This window comes from Hippichthys cyanospilos, chromosome 6 (assembly GCF_059441005.1).
Source record: "Hippichthys cyanospilos isolate Australia breed blue-spotted pipefish chromosome 6, RoL_Hcya_1.0, whole genome shotgun sequence".
Taxonomy (NCBI): domain Eukaryota; kingdom Metazoa; phylum Chordata; class Actinopteri; order Syngnathiformes; family Syngnathidae; genus Hippichthys; species Hippichthys cyanospilos.
In genome coordinates, this window is record NC_142374.1 from 16,998,581 (window position 1) to 17,015,181 (window position 16,601).

The following is a 16,601-nucleotide window of genomic DNA, read 5'->3' on the forward strand; positions in this document are numbered from 1 at the left end:
ATTTCTCTGCTCAGATGCCAGAAAGGAGGTTTTAAGACATATCCTTTCATTGAAGGTCACATTCTGTCCTTCAGGAGATAACACACAAAGCCTATCAGTGGGTCCATGGCCGGAATGAGACTCTTTGCTTTATCGCATAGCTGCTTGTGGATAGACCCTTGCAAGGATAAGTAAACACTAATGTGAAACACTGCTTTCTTTCTACATATAATGAATGACATGGATAACTGTAGCCACAAACAATGGAGTTTTCTCATACAAAACTGTCTGAGTATTTAATGTAATATGCAGTTTTATAGTACCCAATCATCACCACTAGATGTCTCTTTAACCCTTGTCTGATAATAAAGGCTACAATGACTCTTGGGGGGGGACATCATAGGGATAACAAAAGAAAAGTGACTGATATTTGGATGGTAGGACTGAAGAGGAGGGGGAGAAAGTTTCATTTCTATTTCTTTTTTATTTTCAATTTTAACTCCCTGTTCATGGCAAGGACGGAATATTGTCCCCCTGTATACAGTAAAGAATTACATGAATTACCAGCCTTATTGGAAAATGCAAGTTGCGTGTATGGTACCGTGTTTGTCACAAGACAGTGCCTCGATGAATCATTCATTTCCTTCAAAAGAATGAGCCATAACCAAAATCCAAAACAAAACATTATTCTGCTCAAGCATGTAATGATTTTCTAAGGTTGGCTTGCGAATATATTATTGACTCCAGCTTTCAAAAGCGGATGGGGTGGTTTACAATCAATCCTGAAAATTCTCAACGGACAGAGCTGAGTGATATTTCACTTGGCATATTATTAGATACACTCGCTAACAAATAGTGTTGAGTTGAGAATATTTTAAGAAAAAGACAACTGAACAGTAACAGATATGGTAGAACATTTCTCAGGTGTTCAATCAGGTGTTTTATCAGACAGATACTACTCAAAAGCAAATTCTTTATCCTTTGCAAAGAACGACTGATAAATTTATCGCACCACAATTCATTCCTATATATTCTTAAAACAAACAATATTTTAGTGGGCAGGCTGGAATGGATTAGTGTAATTCCCAATTTGCGGAAAAGATGACATGAGATACAAGTGTTATGCATTCTGAGCATGGGCCCAGAATAAATAAAACTCATATCTCAAGGCACCATGGTACTTGTATTTTTTTTTTTTTTTTATCTCTAGCCTTGTTATCAAGACATAGTCCTGTATCAGACAGAAAGTAGATGCTCATTGTCCTCTGCCCTTTCACACATGTGGCTATCAAGCTCAACAGACAGTTGAATGGAGAAGGGTTCTGGTGCATGATGAGGGGGGTAGGTGACAATTATGGGATTCCAATCTGGGATGGTGTGGTTGTGACTCCCATGAGACGATGGGGTGAAATTGAGCATCTAATTGAAAGGGCAATGGATGAAGGGACAATCATGATGGTAGATGAGATGGGGTCTCTGTAGGTATGATGTGCAAGACAGCATCCCCATGAAAAAGTCTCTTTATATGTGCGGGGTAAGAAAAAAAAACAGTCTGCTGCACCTGTCATATTAACACACAATACATTGTTTGGACAGTTGTAGTAAACAGTAAACTAAATAATCTGAATATATATATATATACATATATATATATATACATATATATATATATATATATATATATATATATATATATATATATATATATATATATATATTTTTTTTTTTTTTAATATATACATATATAACGATATTTTTGTGAATCTGAAACATGCATGAAAAACTTTATAAATCAAGTTCTGTATGCAAAAATAAACCCTCCTCATTTTTCATCAGTTTGTGTGCAATCAGTGTAAAAAATGCTAATATGATCTTTGGAGCCATTTTGCCTACTGCCTGCAAGCGTCTGTTCCAGCGTAATTCAGCCCTTCCTCTGTGTGGCTGTTCGCTAACCAAACATGACTGCATCCATATGCGTAATCACCTTTGTTTGGAGCTTGTTGATTCCTGCTGTGAGGTCGTCGGCGTCAGTCATACAAAGCAAGGCTGCATCAGGAGCACAATCTCACTAAATCATTTCCGTAATAAAACATATAAAATGTGGTGTTTATGTGGATGATATACTCGATACATGCTGTTTATTTTGTTTTTGAGGTCTATTACACCTGGAAGGGTTTGGTCAATAGGCAGGTTGTAGGTAACAGCATCAAGGCTTGTTTTTGCCTTAAGTCAAGTTTATTTGTCCATAAAGATAATACGCTTTGGTTACGGACCAAGCATTAAGCCGTGCGAGGTCCCTGTTGGAATTACAATTTATTATAGCGATGCAATTACTAATACTTGACATTGTCATTACAATGCAAATGTAATGCATCTAGGGCTAAGGAAAAAAAGTCAACCAAGTTGGGTATGTCAATGTTAAATATATGTTGACTGTAAATATCTGCCTCGAAGCTCCGCTGGGAAGTCATGGTTGCATCGTCGTTTTGTAAGCGGTGATGCAATGGCCACAAGGGAGAAAGACTCTCCCCCAAAACAGGGTATATCACAAATTTGGGCCAATTTCCAATTAAAAAGAGAAAACAAATAAAATAATGTTGAATTATTGCAAATAATTTTCAGCTAATTCAAAGATTCTTAGTTTGACAAACTCTTAAACAGGAAGTCCGCTTAAATGCAAATGTTCCAAGCTTTATTTTTTGGTAATGCTATAAAATGTGTGCATAGTTTGAGGATCCTTTCAAGGAATGAAATAAAAAGTGCATGCTGTGATTGTGCTTGTGATCTGCAGTAGTATACTCCATTGCATCATAGTGACAATGTGAAGAAAAACAACCAACAAGTTTTGTTGTAAAGGCAGTGTCTATGTTACAATTCCACTTTAGTACATGAATAAATGAATGCTACATCACTATGCGAACCGTGCCTCATCTTTAACAGGAGGGCCCTTCGCAAATAACACTGACGTCCTTCAAGGGGCAGTGTTTCATACACAGTTTATGCAGTCAGCCATCACAGATAATGTTATCCCACAGGAGAGAGTAATAATCACCCAAGAAGCTGCAACACCCACATACATGCACACCTGACAGGGGCGCCCAACGTTTGCGCAGGGATTTGGGGTGTTTTTGAAGCTTCTGTGCCATGACCACAATTGTGATTGTCATATCATGTTTAACGATGAGCATGCAACCATGCTCCAATGATGTAGTGCCTCGGTGATTTGAGTTAGAGTATAAACATCTTGCATCATGTTTCACACCGTGAGATTCTGAAGCAAAAATAATTAAACATTTGTTCTTCACTGAACATCAGGGGAAAAAAAAACTCACATTTGAGTCTGAAAACAACTTTCAGGTCAAGCAGTGTACATGGTGCACAGTCAAAACAATCCCCAGAAAAACTCAAAAGGGCATTGATGGGAACTGCCTGCCTGCTGGGTGATGTGCTGATCAGCACCTGTGGCTCTCTCCAAGGAGATTGTACCAGTTTCACTCACATCAGCAAAAAAACTGTCATGTGGTACCACACTGGTTTTTTAGCTGGAGGCTAACAATGTCATTTGAAAGCAGAATGATACTCCTGAAATGTCAACCTAGCCCAAAAAACACAAATTTACATTAGCACCTGTACTCCTTCATAGAAACCATTTATTTTGCATACACAATATACACCTGATTTCTTTGCATGCAAAATTTACTGGACTCTCACACAATCTCCTTGGTTTAGGACACCAAAGCATTAGAAGCTGGATTTGGTATTTGACCATTTTTCAGAACAAATTTAGACTTAAAATTCAATAAGCATCAAATGATTACTATTTTTGCTTTCGCTTTTTTCCTCACTTATAGGAGTAATCCAAATTACTGTAAAAATGATTTCACATGCATTAACATGTCAAGATTCCTTTTACTATTAACAGTGGTATTAACAATGTATGACAGTTAAAGTGGACGTCAGGTCCATCATTTTCTTTACAATAGTAAGTTCTACATGCCTTCACAATCTGACCACATGACCAAAGCCAGAAAACAGGTGAGCCGTGATTGGTTGTCAGGTGAGCCTTGAAGGCGTTCATTGTAAATGGAAAGATAATTTTGTTATCCAATTGATCATAGCCAAAATATAAACTTTTGCACCTGAAAATGGTTAAATACATTTAGTATTCCTTTAGACAGGTAAAAAAATGACTCCACACCAACAAGATCTAACTCAATCCAATCAATGACATGACTTTGGAAGATAATTATGCTTGGATAAGTGCCTAAATATCGCAAAAGCATTAGAAACACATTTTTGCATGTCAAATGATAATCATTGCCAATTAAAAGGATGCAACTGTATATTTTAAATGGTCTTTTTCCTATCGCATTGGATTATGCAGGTATACTAAAAGTAGCATGTTCAGTCTCAAGATAAATATTGTCATAACTGACTGCTTTAATTTGTGATCAATAATTCACAGGGCGCTCGCAGCTATGTGCTTTCTGAAAACTAATTTCCTCTATTCCGGTGAGAGAAAACATGCAAAAGAGTCTAATATAACACTATCATGTATGAGATCGCCCGACAAATTTACAAAATCCTCGGCGCGAAAATGATTCGTGTTCACATTTTACCGCTCGTGCTCAGAATGCCTGTGACCCTGTTACATATAATCATCCGATTGCCGGGAAGCAGCATGTGGGCCGTGTACCTCCGCGAAAGAGGGGCGGGGGCTTTGGGGTCTCCGGGAGATAGTGTCTACAGCTTCTGCTAACATCATCAGAATTCAGCACACAGCCCGTAAAATGCAGCAAATGGGCTCTTCATTGGAGTGACAGCTCCGAGGCTGCTGCCACACAGAGCTTCAATTAGCCTGCAAGAACAAGGCAGCTCCCAGGAGACAGGAAAAGCGGCCCACCTCCTTGCACACACTCTACCTTTCCTGCCCACTTGCTTTCAGGTCCCTGCCTTCCTCCCACACATGACCCCAACATCACACCATTTCCTCTTTTTGCACATTTCACTTCAGTGTCCTTCCTTCACACAACACTATCTTCCGGAACCCTCCTGTGCCGCCAGACACATCACAAGCCTGGCGGAAGGACTTTTTGGGTGCTAATGGACACAAAGGGAGGAAGAGTGAAGGTTAAAGAAATGCCAGATTTGGTACACGTAGAAAAGAACAAAAAAAATCAGCATGGATTTTATATATAAGAAATCAAAACATAGTTGATGAAGCAAAAGTTTACACACCCTTTGTTCAAATGTTAAGTCCGTTTTGTGATATAAAAAAATGAGACCTACAGTATAGGGCTGCAACTAACAATTATTTGGAAAAGAAATTAATCTGGCAATTAACCAAGTAATCATCTTTCAAACAATGATGACCCCTTTATCCAAAAAACAGACAGTATTTCAAATTGGCACAAACATAAATTAGTAATGATTAGTCCATAAGCGGTATGAAAATAGGCAAACATATTTATCATTGTTTTCCAGACAAAAAGCAGATTTATTATGATTCAACACAATAAACCTGCTTTCATCCAAGATCACACAAATCAAATAATATTTACTGTTGGATAGCTAAAATTTTGAGTGTTTGAAGAAAAAAAAAAACGAGCAAACAAGCAGATAATCATCTGCCAGGATTTTAAATACCTGATGTTATGGTTACAGTATTTTGTGACTATCTTTTATCATGTTGCGATTTTGCTAAAAACATCCCCTACTTACTTTTATTATTTAAAATTATTTCCATATGTCACTGATCACTTTCAGTGACTTTCATAGTATTTGAAAAATGTACACTGATTTTTGAAATGTACACCGAGCCGCGCAGTGATATCATTAAAGTATGATCTCATATTCACTTAAAGAAATTTATTTAGTGACACATCTTTTTCCAACTAGGATGCGGAGATATATTTTCGTTTTGGCGAAGGATAATTAACAAATTAATTTCAACGAGAAAGAGACGTTTTCTCTGTTTGTAAGCATATGTGTGCCGTGCCGTTAAAAAGACTATTATTTGACAGGGTGCAAATGTGTGTGTGCATTTCTGAGTCAAGGACAATCAGGAACTTGGTTTCAAGGACAGTACGGCTGGCAGTAAGCTCCCCATAGAGCGCTCAAACTCAAAGCTTATCAGTAAAACAACATCTATCAAAGACGTTTATGCTGCCACGAGGCAGCCAAACAAACATTTACGTAAAATAAGCCTCGGCCCTGAGTGTAATGAGGCATGTGGGAGATGAGTGCATCTAAGCACACAGCTCCGTCAAAGCAAAAGTCATATGACCTTCCCACACACACATATTTCAGAATTAACATCCTGATTTATGCCATTTTACTATCCCACTTACAGATTGCACTTTAGCCTGACTATTGCCAGAGGGCACCAAAAGTGCACTTCGTAATAATCATTTTTTCAATCCTCTTATATGTTAGAAAAGAAAAACAATCTAAAACTGAGTAGTTTAACAGTGCCGTCAAACTCATCAAAATAAAAGTTGAGGAAATATTGTCAGTCGATATAATTAAAACTATACATAGGTGGTTTAAAACTATTTATTGAATGAAAAAAAATTAAGACAATGAGAATTCATAGTTGAATTGTCTAGAGTTTATTTTCTAATACTGACACATTACTGCAAAACAACTTAATGTGTGTTTCACTATGCAAAACCAAAATTCACTTGATGCATGGCAGAGCCTCAAGGGACAACACTTTAATTTAAAGACCTCGAGCTTTGCAGTTGCCAAGGTGTGACATCACATATCAATGCACCCCCCCCTCCCCTCCCCCCTTACCCGTCGGCTCAATTTAACCTTTCCAAAATGTTACAGGAAGCCATTTTTAATGACTAACACAACTGTTGACATTCACAAGAGCCAGAGATCTCTCAGAGATGTGTTTTTTTTCTTCCCCCAGGGTAAAGGTATTTTTCGGTAAAGCGCAAAGACACTGAATAAGATATGGTGTATGAAATATGAAATACTGTACTTCAAACAATTTGGTATTCACAAAATCATGGTTGCAGATCTTAGTTTGGAACACATTATCTGTAAAACACAGGATGCAATATGTTACCATCTGATATAAAAATATAATTATGACATTTAGGAGTGTTTAGTTACTTTTGTTAATACCCTAAAAACAGTGTGTGTACAAGACGATGAAGTAAATAAAAAGTGATTTAAATGGACCTATTGCCCCATTTTGTTATTGAATCCTAAATTTTTAAACATACTGATCGCAGATAGCGAACTGCATAAAGCTCTTCTAAATAAATAATTAAAACACAGGTTTTAGGGGAAATCCATGCAGCTTTTAAATCATGCATTTATTAAATTTATTTATTAAATTACCCTTTCCTACACAATTCACAAAATTGGCAATATCCAGCACATTTTGCTTTTGTAAACAAAATGTAATAGTGTTTGTAGTTTCAATTCAGCATGCGGTGCCAAATTTTGAGACTGTCCTCCCATTGAATGTGAGGTCATTTTTTCATGCCTCGAGATACTACTAACGTTTAGTTTTAGATGTAAGCAACCCTATCGGGCATAAGAATAATACCATTGGAAACTTTCCTCCTCTAAATCATAATCTTAACCACAACCGTATAGTTAACCTACACTCAATGAAAAATCACGCCCCTAAATCCTAACCCCAAACGTGTTACTACTATTAAATATGTGGTGTTCCGCTTGTCACTGTTGGAGAAGCTAGACACTCTGAGGTTGCATTTTTTTTTTGGTATGCAATTTCTGTGGCTGTAACTGGAGGACATGATGCAAATTTTCGTGCAAGGGTTTGCACTGGATTCAGGACACTTGTTTTAAATCAAAAACAAAATCTGAACTTCATTCAGAGACAATAAAATAATGACTAATTATTATGACAAAAACACCCCTACCGTGGCATGTTTGCCTTAATGTTAGAAACCATGTTTCCATTGCCTCGGCGAGGAAACAGGCACGAAGATGGATGAGTTAGTGGTAGGTGTGCCTGGTGTGTCTAATACATCATCCTGCCTTCAGCAGCACTGTCACTTGGATTGAATTTACATCAGCAATCACACAAGTGATGCTCTGATGTCCACACCCAGCCTCACGCCCCTTCCCGAAAACACACAGTTGAGGTCAGAGGTTGCAATGATGTGATTGCAGAGTTATAAGACGCCACCCTCCTCTCGGCCAGTCAGGAGATTAATATCGGGGGAACGCTGGCTCAAACCTTGACTCTCTAGCTAGAGTGGGCAAAGAAAGGTCATTGGAGTAGCTGCTCAATGGACCAAAAGATGACCACATAAATGCTCAATTTAATCGAATATTCAGATTACACTTAAAGCTGCTATGCGGCCTTGCAAAGCGCAATTAATTCCGTACCGAGCCGGACAAATGACATTAGCTTGGGGTCCTTCGGCGGGTTAAAGGCTTACATTAGCTTCTCATCGATTGATGGGAGTGAAGGCACAGCAAGGCGGCCATATTGTGTTCGCCGGGTACATCACATAATCAGATAAGGTCGCCAAATGAAGACGTTAACCCTTCAACCCTTTTTTGTGCAAGACAATGCTGTGCCCCTCATAATGGACTGCTGTGCATAAAGGGGAAAGATTATATCCTATTAGCTGGGGCCGAGCTAATACAACACACGCAACACAATAGCTGACTGCCAAAGCCTTCTTTGTGAGGCAGCAGGAGCAGCAGTAGGAGCAGCATCTGCATCCAGAAAGGAGGGAATAAGAAATAAATGTCTTTGTCCACCCATTTCGACTCCAGCTGTGTCTTGAAGATATGGCGTCTTCAAAGAGAAGCCACACAACTCCCAGCTTACACGCAAGGCTCTTATCAAACAGCAACAGCAGTGAGGTAATTGTTGGTAAATTAGCCAAAAATAAGCCTGTAAGAAGATTTCTAAATGACTTTGCTGGTTGTCAGATGTCATGGAGTTGCGACAAGAATACAAATATTTCAATAGTGAGACAGTAGCATTCTTCTCAAAGGTTTTCTGTGCGGTTTCATATTTGCGTCCCTCTAAGTAAAGAGAGTGAGAACCGTGGGTTGCATTGGCACTTGGTGTGTTCAAGGTCTATTAAGCTCACAGCTCTGCCTGAAACGCCCCTAAGCCTCCGCCCACTTTGCAGCTACATGCAGCTTTTGTCTTTCAAGGACAGCTTCCGTCTCACCCGCCTTGCCTGGATACAAGTCAATGTACAAGCACATGAATATGTTCAGGTGATGCGGGACTTATTTCAGAAAAAAAACCCTAAACAGGAAAAATGGGACTGGTCCAATAGATTTTGGTCTACTTGCTTCCATTGAACAAGAAACCTCATCGTTTTCCCAGAATTGATGTGTTCAGGGTTGTCGTTTTGGATGAGCCTTATTCACATTAATGCTAACTTTGTTTTAAGGCTCGTCTCCAAGTACATTTTTCCATACACAACGATGTAAAATCATCTTTCCCCAATGAAAGGAACAGAAATGCTATTCATCTGCTTTACCTCCACCAAAAACTATCAATTTTGTAATTGTTGTTGAATTCAAAGTTATGTAAGAAATTGATTGATTATGAACAATAAATTATTAATTTGAGAATCGGTACATCATTTCATTCTTATCACATTTCACTGCACCCTTTTTGGTGGACCCACCTTGATCACCAAGAAGCAGTGTAATACTGTGCAGTCATGCAGACACAAACAAAAATAGAGATTTCTTATTCTAATACAACTAAAGAGTGAAAAACTGAGATGCTCTCAATTGTAGTCATTGTCTGTAAAGGACAGATATTTGCCAGTGAGTCGTGATATATTATCTATCTAAATGTGTTGCTGCACCAATTGTGTTGAAATACGCACTGCTTCTAAAACCTCAACTATTGATGCTAGCATGTCAACAGCGATTGAAAATATCCACCAGCATTAAAGCAAGATGATATTTTCATCAGGAAAAGCTTTGCTGATTTAAATCCACAATTGACCCTGATTTGACTAACTTGACCCAAGGGGGGGAAACACACACACACAAGTAAGCCCAAAACAAAAATATCTTCGGGGAATATTGAAGCAATTGGGGAAATGTTTCATGCAAGCTCAGAGAACAGAAAGGCGAAAGGAATCCACTTATTGTTCAAAAATACTTAACCGTCGTTAAATGAAAAATCAGCCACTAGATGTCACTGTGGCCACACATCGTCCTCTATTATGCTTGAGACGTGCTGTGCTTTTGCTGGTGTGCACACATGGGCTCACACAAGTACTGTCTGTTCTGAATGGTTGAATGGTGCGTGCATAGCTGTGTGTGCAGGTCCAGTACGCTCATCTCTGTCTTTCTATCCTCTCAAGACAACAGAGCCCGGCGGCTTACAATTACTGCATATAATGCACCTCTGCTGGAGCAGGACTGAATATAATATTCTGCATCTGAACCTCAGGTCCTGCCAATAGGGAAGGAGGCATCCCTGCTGATAAAAAATACATGAATGTTACAGTTAATATTGAAAAACCAGACTATTCACAAATCCCATACAAACTTCATACAAAAAGATATGATAAAACTTTTAGAGGCATTTTATCAAAAATATTTAAGCAGAAATCAGAGGTTATGTTGTAGATGATGGCATACAACGAAATCACAGATGGAGAACATGTCTCTTTCCCCTTTTATCTTCACACTTCTGAAAGCACAGTGACGGTATGAATTAACTTGTCTGCTGCCATCAAGCTTGTGTTTGCACTGACTGGCAGAGGAAAAGTAATCAGGCCCTTTTGAGGGCAGCCTTTGCAAAGAAATCAATAGCATATAAGAAGGCATGATGAATTTGAAATTCTTGCTCAGAGTAGATATTGATCAGTCCAAGCCCAAACATGTAGATGTGCACGCAAGCACACACATGTACATGCCTCAGGTTATATGATGAATACAAAGCTTTTCGCCCAGTGATGTCCCCCATTTGATATTACCCACACTCCTGTCACATCTCTATAGATTTGGGATCAAATTTGGGTGAGCCTGATACATAGGGCTGGGTGTGGTGCTCTAGTAGGACAACATGATCTTCTGGTTTGCCTCAAGCAGGAGAAATGGCTCCGCCTCTGCAATTCCTTACAGATCGGCCACTTAATACCAACAAAGTCAATGCATTAGCGCTGCTATCACTTTGCTCAGCACGTGCAGATATAAAATCCTGATTATAATCCTGTGGATAAGTGGCCCAAATACACAATCAAGAGGGAATAACATGGTAGCCACATAATATGCAACCAAATACCCATCACCGTGTATCTTGTGTTATTCAAAGTGCCAAGATCCAGCCTCCCTTTGGTCCATCAGACGTGTGCTGGAAGCGATTCTCCAGACTCCAATGTAATATCATTAGAAGCGGATACATTGATATATAGCTCTCATCTGTGATTATATTTCAGACTCAGAAGTTGATTTGAGCAAAGTTCAATTTCCGGAGCTTAACCAGGTGGCTGGAAAACAGAGCATAGCAGTTGGTTTAGAGGTGCAATGACTGATAAATAGGTCATTGATTTCCAAATTAATAAAAGTAAATATTTGTAACAATCAATGAATTGTTTTGTAAAACATTTTATAAAACATTAACTTTTACTTTGAAAAACAATAATCATCATTTTTGGCTATGTCTTGACATGTTACATAGCAAACACAGAAACATATATAATTCATGTCAGTTTAAAATATTGACATGTTTTTGAGTAAAGGTATACAAATAAATACTAACCTAACCCTAAACCCCTAAACCTAACCCTAACTTTAACTTTATTAATCCAAATCCTAACTTTAACCTTACTAACCCCAACACTAACCTTACTAACCCTAACCCAACATAAGAAACCCTGACCCTAAATCTAACCCAAATAATCCTAACCCTAACCCCAGGAAACCCTAACCCTACCCAAACCCTACTAACCCTACCTAGAAAACCCTAACTCTAACCCTATTAACCCTATCCCTAACCCTACTAATTCTAACCCAAGACAGGAAACCCTAACTCTAACCCCAGGAAACCCTCCCCTAACCATACTAACCCTAACCCATTATAGAAAACCCTAAACTTAACCCGCACATCGTACCCGTACCGCCCAGGCAAGTGTAAATATAAGCCAATCTTATTCAAGGATATGTTCACATTTTTGACTTTTGGTTTCGTTCTGGGGTTGAGGATGAGAGATTTTGCAAAGTCGGGCAAGTACACAGCAACATTTCATTTATTAGTTACACAGTTTGACTGTAGAAATTGACTAAGTGGCAAATATGTGTGATTGGGAACACACTGCTGGACAACGTTGTAGTACATTATTCACCCATGAGCCAAACTTGTGTCATGAGTAGTTTGTTTTTCTGAGGGGACTGATTTAATAAGTGACAGGGGTATTATTCCAGTATGTGCTCTCTTGACTTGTCTTTTACTTTGTTGGCAATTCCAGTTCATTTATATGTTAGTAATATCTGTTTTTGGCTTCTTCAGGCACCCCGCCTCTGACTGCGATTATTGATCACTACAACGTTAGATTTTTTTGTTAATGTTTCATTGTGGCACTTGGCTTTAGAATAATGAACGGGGCACAGCAACCACATGGTGAAAGGTGGGGTTTCAAAAAACAAGCACTTTTGCTTCCCGATTAGAAATCCAGCCATCAAAATAAAGCATATTTAATAAGAATTTGAATTCCAAATGTGCCAAAGGTAAGATTACATGATGTAAATGCATACATTAACTGTGGAATACTTCAAATGGCATAATTTAGGCCCTTCAATATTTGCTTACTTGGTCTAGGCCACCTGTTTTCTTATATAAAGTCACATACCCATGCGGCTTTCCATCAAATCCAAATTAAATGTACCTTTTTCATTCTGTAGCTTTGGTCAGTCTCTTTACATTTCAAGGCTGTGAGGAGCAATTTATGATTCCATGCAGCCAACAAACTGACCTCCCCCCTTCACTGCAAATAAAAAGCCACTGAGTGCTACCAAAGCATCCAGCAACTAGTTGCAGCGGAAGACCCCCACCACTCCAACTTCACCAGAGCTGTCCATGGTGCTGAGGAGAACAAAAGCATCAAAGGGGAGCTGGCCATCTCACTCCTCTCACATGGGGAGGGGCTGCACAGCGAAGGGGGAGGCACCACGTGTACTTGATTCAATTAAGCAAGCTGTAAGGCCTCCCCTGGGAGCAGCCTGCAAAGGCGGTGGCTGCAGACCCAGCTAACAAAGATGTTCAACCCATCACTTGCACCTTCTGAATTCGCCTCATTAGTCCATCGAGTACGAGTTGAAACATCTCAAACATTGTCCCTCTGCATGCAACAAAGATAGGGAGAATTTCTTTATCAAATGCATGTCTGAGAACTTCTCATTCACTACCAGACAAGATAAAATTGTTTTTTTATATTTTTTAGCTGTCCAGTTAAACAAATATTTAACGTCTGAATTGCCAATGGCAGCAAATGCGTTAAAGACAACACTACTCGAGGATTTTCACCCAACTAGGGAGTTTTGGATAGCGGACACTCTCAGTATTGTGAAAATTGAACACTTAGCCAATTTGTATTTCAAGAGACAAAACATAAGCTATACAAAACCTCAAAAAATCCCACAGATGTATTGATACGTCCAGACATTCAGTCCCAGCTTTCTATTTATATTTTTTGATACTTTTTCAAGCTTTGGGTCCGAAATTGTCAGGAATTGAATGAGCTTTTACTTTTTTCAGTTTTTTTTTCTTCCCCAGAATGGCTACTTTCTTTGACAGTTTCAACCAAAACAGAAAAAAATCCAAATGAAAAATAAGCTAATGGCAATTTATCTGTCAGCGTAATCCATGTGACTGGTAATAGAAAAAATATCTTCCAGAAACCTCACTCACGTCCACTATCTCACTTGCTTTACTGCATCTTTCAAAGTTACCTTTAGATCACAGGGACTAAGCTTATCATTTAGCCTACGCTGTCGTCAGCACAGGAAATACCTTGGCAACATTTATTGAGTGTGTGTGTGTGTGTAACAGCACATGTGTTCTGGGATGTCTGCATTTGCATGTTGTCATAAATGCTTTTTAGCAAGTGTGGTATTTTCGAACGGAACGAAAATGAGAAACAATCTGACGTGGTTGACTGCGACACTATTTCTGTCGACACCTGTTTCTCCGGGGTTTTCCTCTCTAGCTAGTTGTCAAACAAATGAGAACTGAGGTTTTTATTTTCTAAAAAATAAACAATCTTCAACTTGATCGCAATATAATTTATTTTTCCCTCCTGGAATCCTTGCCAACCAAAAGAAAAACAAGTATCCTGGCGCCTAACAACTGTTGTGTCATGAGACCACTTGGTTGATTTTAGCCATCATAGGAAATAATTACATTGCCTCCATCCAGATACACACTTGGCCCAGTCTGGCCCCATGTAGCTTCAATGCACCAATAACACTTGTCTAAATGATTGCACGGCACTTTACTGCACACCTGACAGTCCTCATTTATTCCTCCAGCCAACTGGAAAGAAAAAACACAAATTAATCTGGCACTTTGGGCTCCCACCCCGCCTCTGTGAATAATGTATTAGTACTCCCTCAAACCATGACAGCACCTCCCTTCCCCCAAATCATCACCATTATTCAACCTGCTTTGTATGTCTCTCAGGCTCAGACAATGCTACTAAATAATCATACCTTTACAGGAAATGCACTTTATTAGGTACACTCTAAAAGTCTAATGAAATACAATATGCACACTGCATGAACAGGTCTGCCTTATATATGATTCTAATCTTTAATTTCCAAAGTTTACTCATCACGTTAGACTTCCAAAGTGCAATCAAATGTAAAATATAGACTATTTCGTTGCCATGTCTGTGATTTATTGTCAAAATCATGTCATGATACGTAAAAGTCAGTCCTTCTGCCCAAATGATCTAGTTAGTAGTCCGGCTATTAGAACAGCAGCTCTGTGACAATTAGCACTTGTGCGCCCAAAGCCCGGTAGCACCTCTCCCTCCCCAAAGGAGAGTACACATTTCAGGCCTCACACTCTCTTGTGTGCCATTATATTTATGTAAATTAGACAAAAATCTGGGGGCATCCTTTCCTGTTAGTGCTAATTAGCGATGAGTGCTATACCGTATACATTATGTATGAAGTCTCTCTCCAAGCAGCTATGCATTCTGACCTTGAACATAAGGCCCAGTCTAGCGGGTCCAATAAAATCACCCTGCCATTTCATCACGAGCCACGAGGATGCGCGGAGTAGATAAATGGAGCAGGCAGCTATGTGGTAAAATGCATCGAGATTGCCGTTAACAGTGAGTAAAGCATAATTTCCGAGCCTATAAAGAAGGAGAGTATTGGACAAAAATGTGGAGAAACAACGATTAAACTTCAAATTTAATGGCGTCTTGAGGCGAGCAGGAGAAATATTGTTTATAGTATGTGGAGATGAAGAATGGAGGCTAGTTATTGAGCATCTTTTTGTGGGAATTTGGCAAGTTTAAGCACCAAAACAGACACAGAGACAAAAAAAAAGTACTATATATATCTGGAGGGGTTATTACCACTTAGAGATGCAGAAACGTATGCTGTCATGTAGGAACACAGCTGTGAAACGTTTTCAGCGTTATCTTTCGCCTTCTTAAGTGTCACATGATAGGTAAAAACTCTTAGAAATGTAAAGATTTTAAAGTTTTTACTTTTGAATGTTAGTTTTTAAGTAGTTTAGTTTTAAGTTATTAAGTCTCACACCGTCTGAGGAAAACAACCGTGGGTGGAAATTAAATCGTATCTGATTCTACAACAAAGTAATCAACAGATTAATGGATTATTGAAAAAAATCATTCGTTACACTCCTCCAATCATGTTAGACATCACATATTATAAAGTATGAAAATTAGATGTTCACTTAAATAATTCCACATTCAGCATCTTCACCAGAGGCTGCAGTTCCCCCCAGAGAGCATCCCTCGGGAAAGACATCCTGATAGCAAAACAAGGGAGAATAACAACAACTACTAATGGCTAACGCAAATTATAGATTAAAAAAAAAAAAACATGTGGATGCATATTTGGTTCATGGATGCATTCATACTGCTCAGTCTGCTTTTAGATGAACAGAACCAGGCTGATTTACGTGAAGATCAACAGTTGGCACAGGCAGTGTGATCCCAGCAGGATGTGCTGTTGTGGCCTGGCTGGGTCGAGAGGGTGCCCAGCACCTGGCTGGCGTCCTGGGGGGCTAGCAGATGGTATCCACAAATAAGTCTTCACTCCCGCGGAGGGGATGCAAAGAATGTCTGAGGGTAGCTACAGGTAAATAGCGGAGGCGCAAGAAGGCTAAAATGTATCCCAAATGACCGCTATGCTTCACACATTGATCTGGATTCAAACAAAAAAATACAACTCTCTAATAACATACATCATCGGTATGCTATTTCCAAACAACACAAAATGTGCTCATCCACATGGACCTTTGAGCTTAAAATGTCATTGGTGCAGCGTGCAAAAAGGTCACCCGTGACACTGGCTTCAGAGCTTCTTATTGATTCCCAATCCAGCGCCGCTATGCCTAGCAATTACAGATGGCACCAAAACGCAAATTATTCAGTGTGACT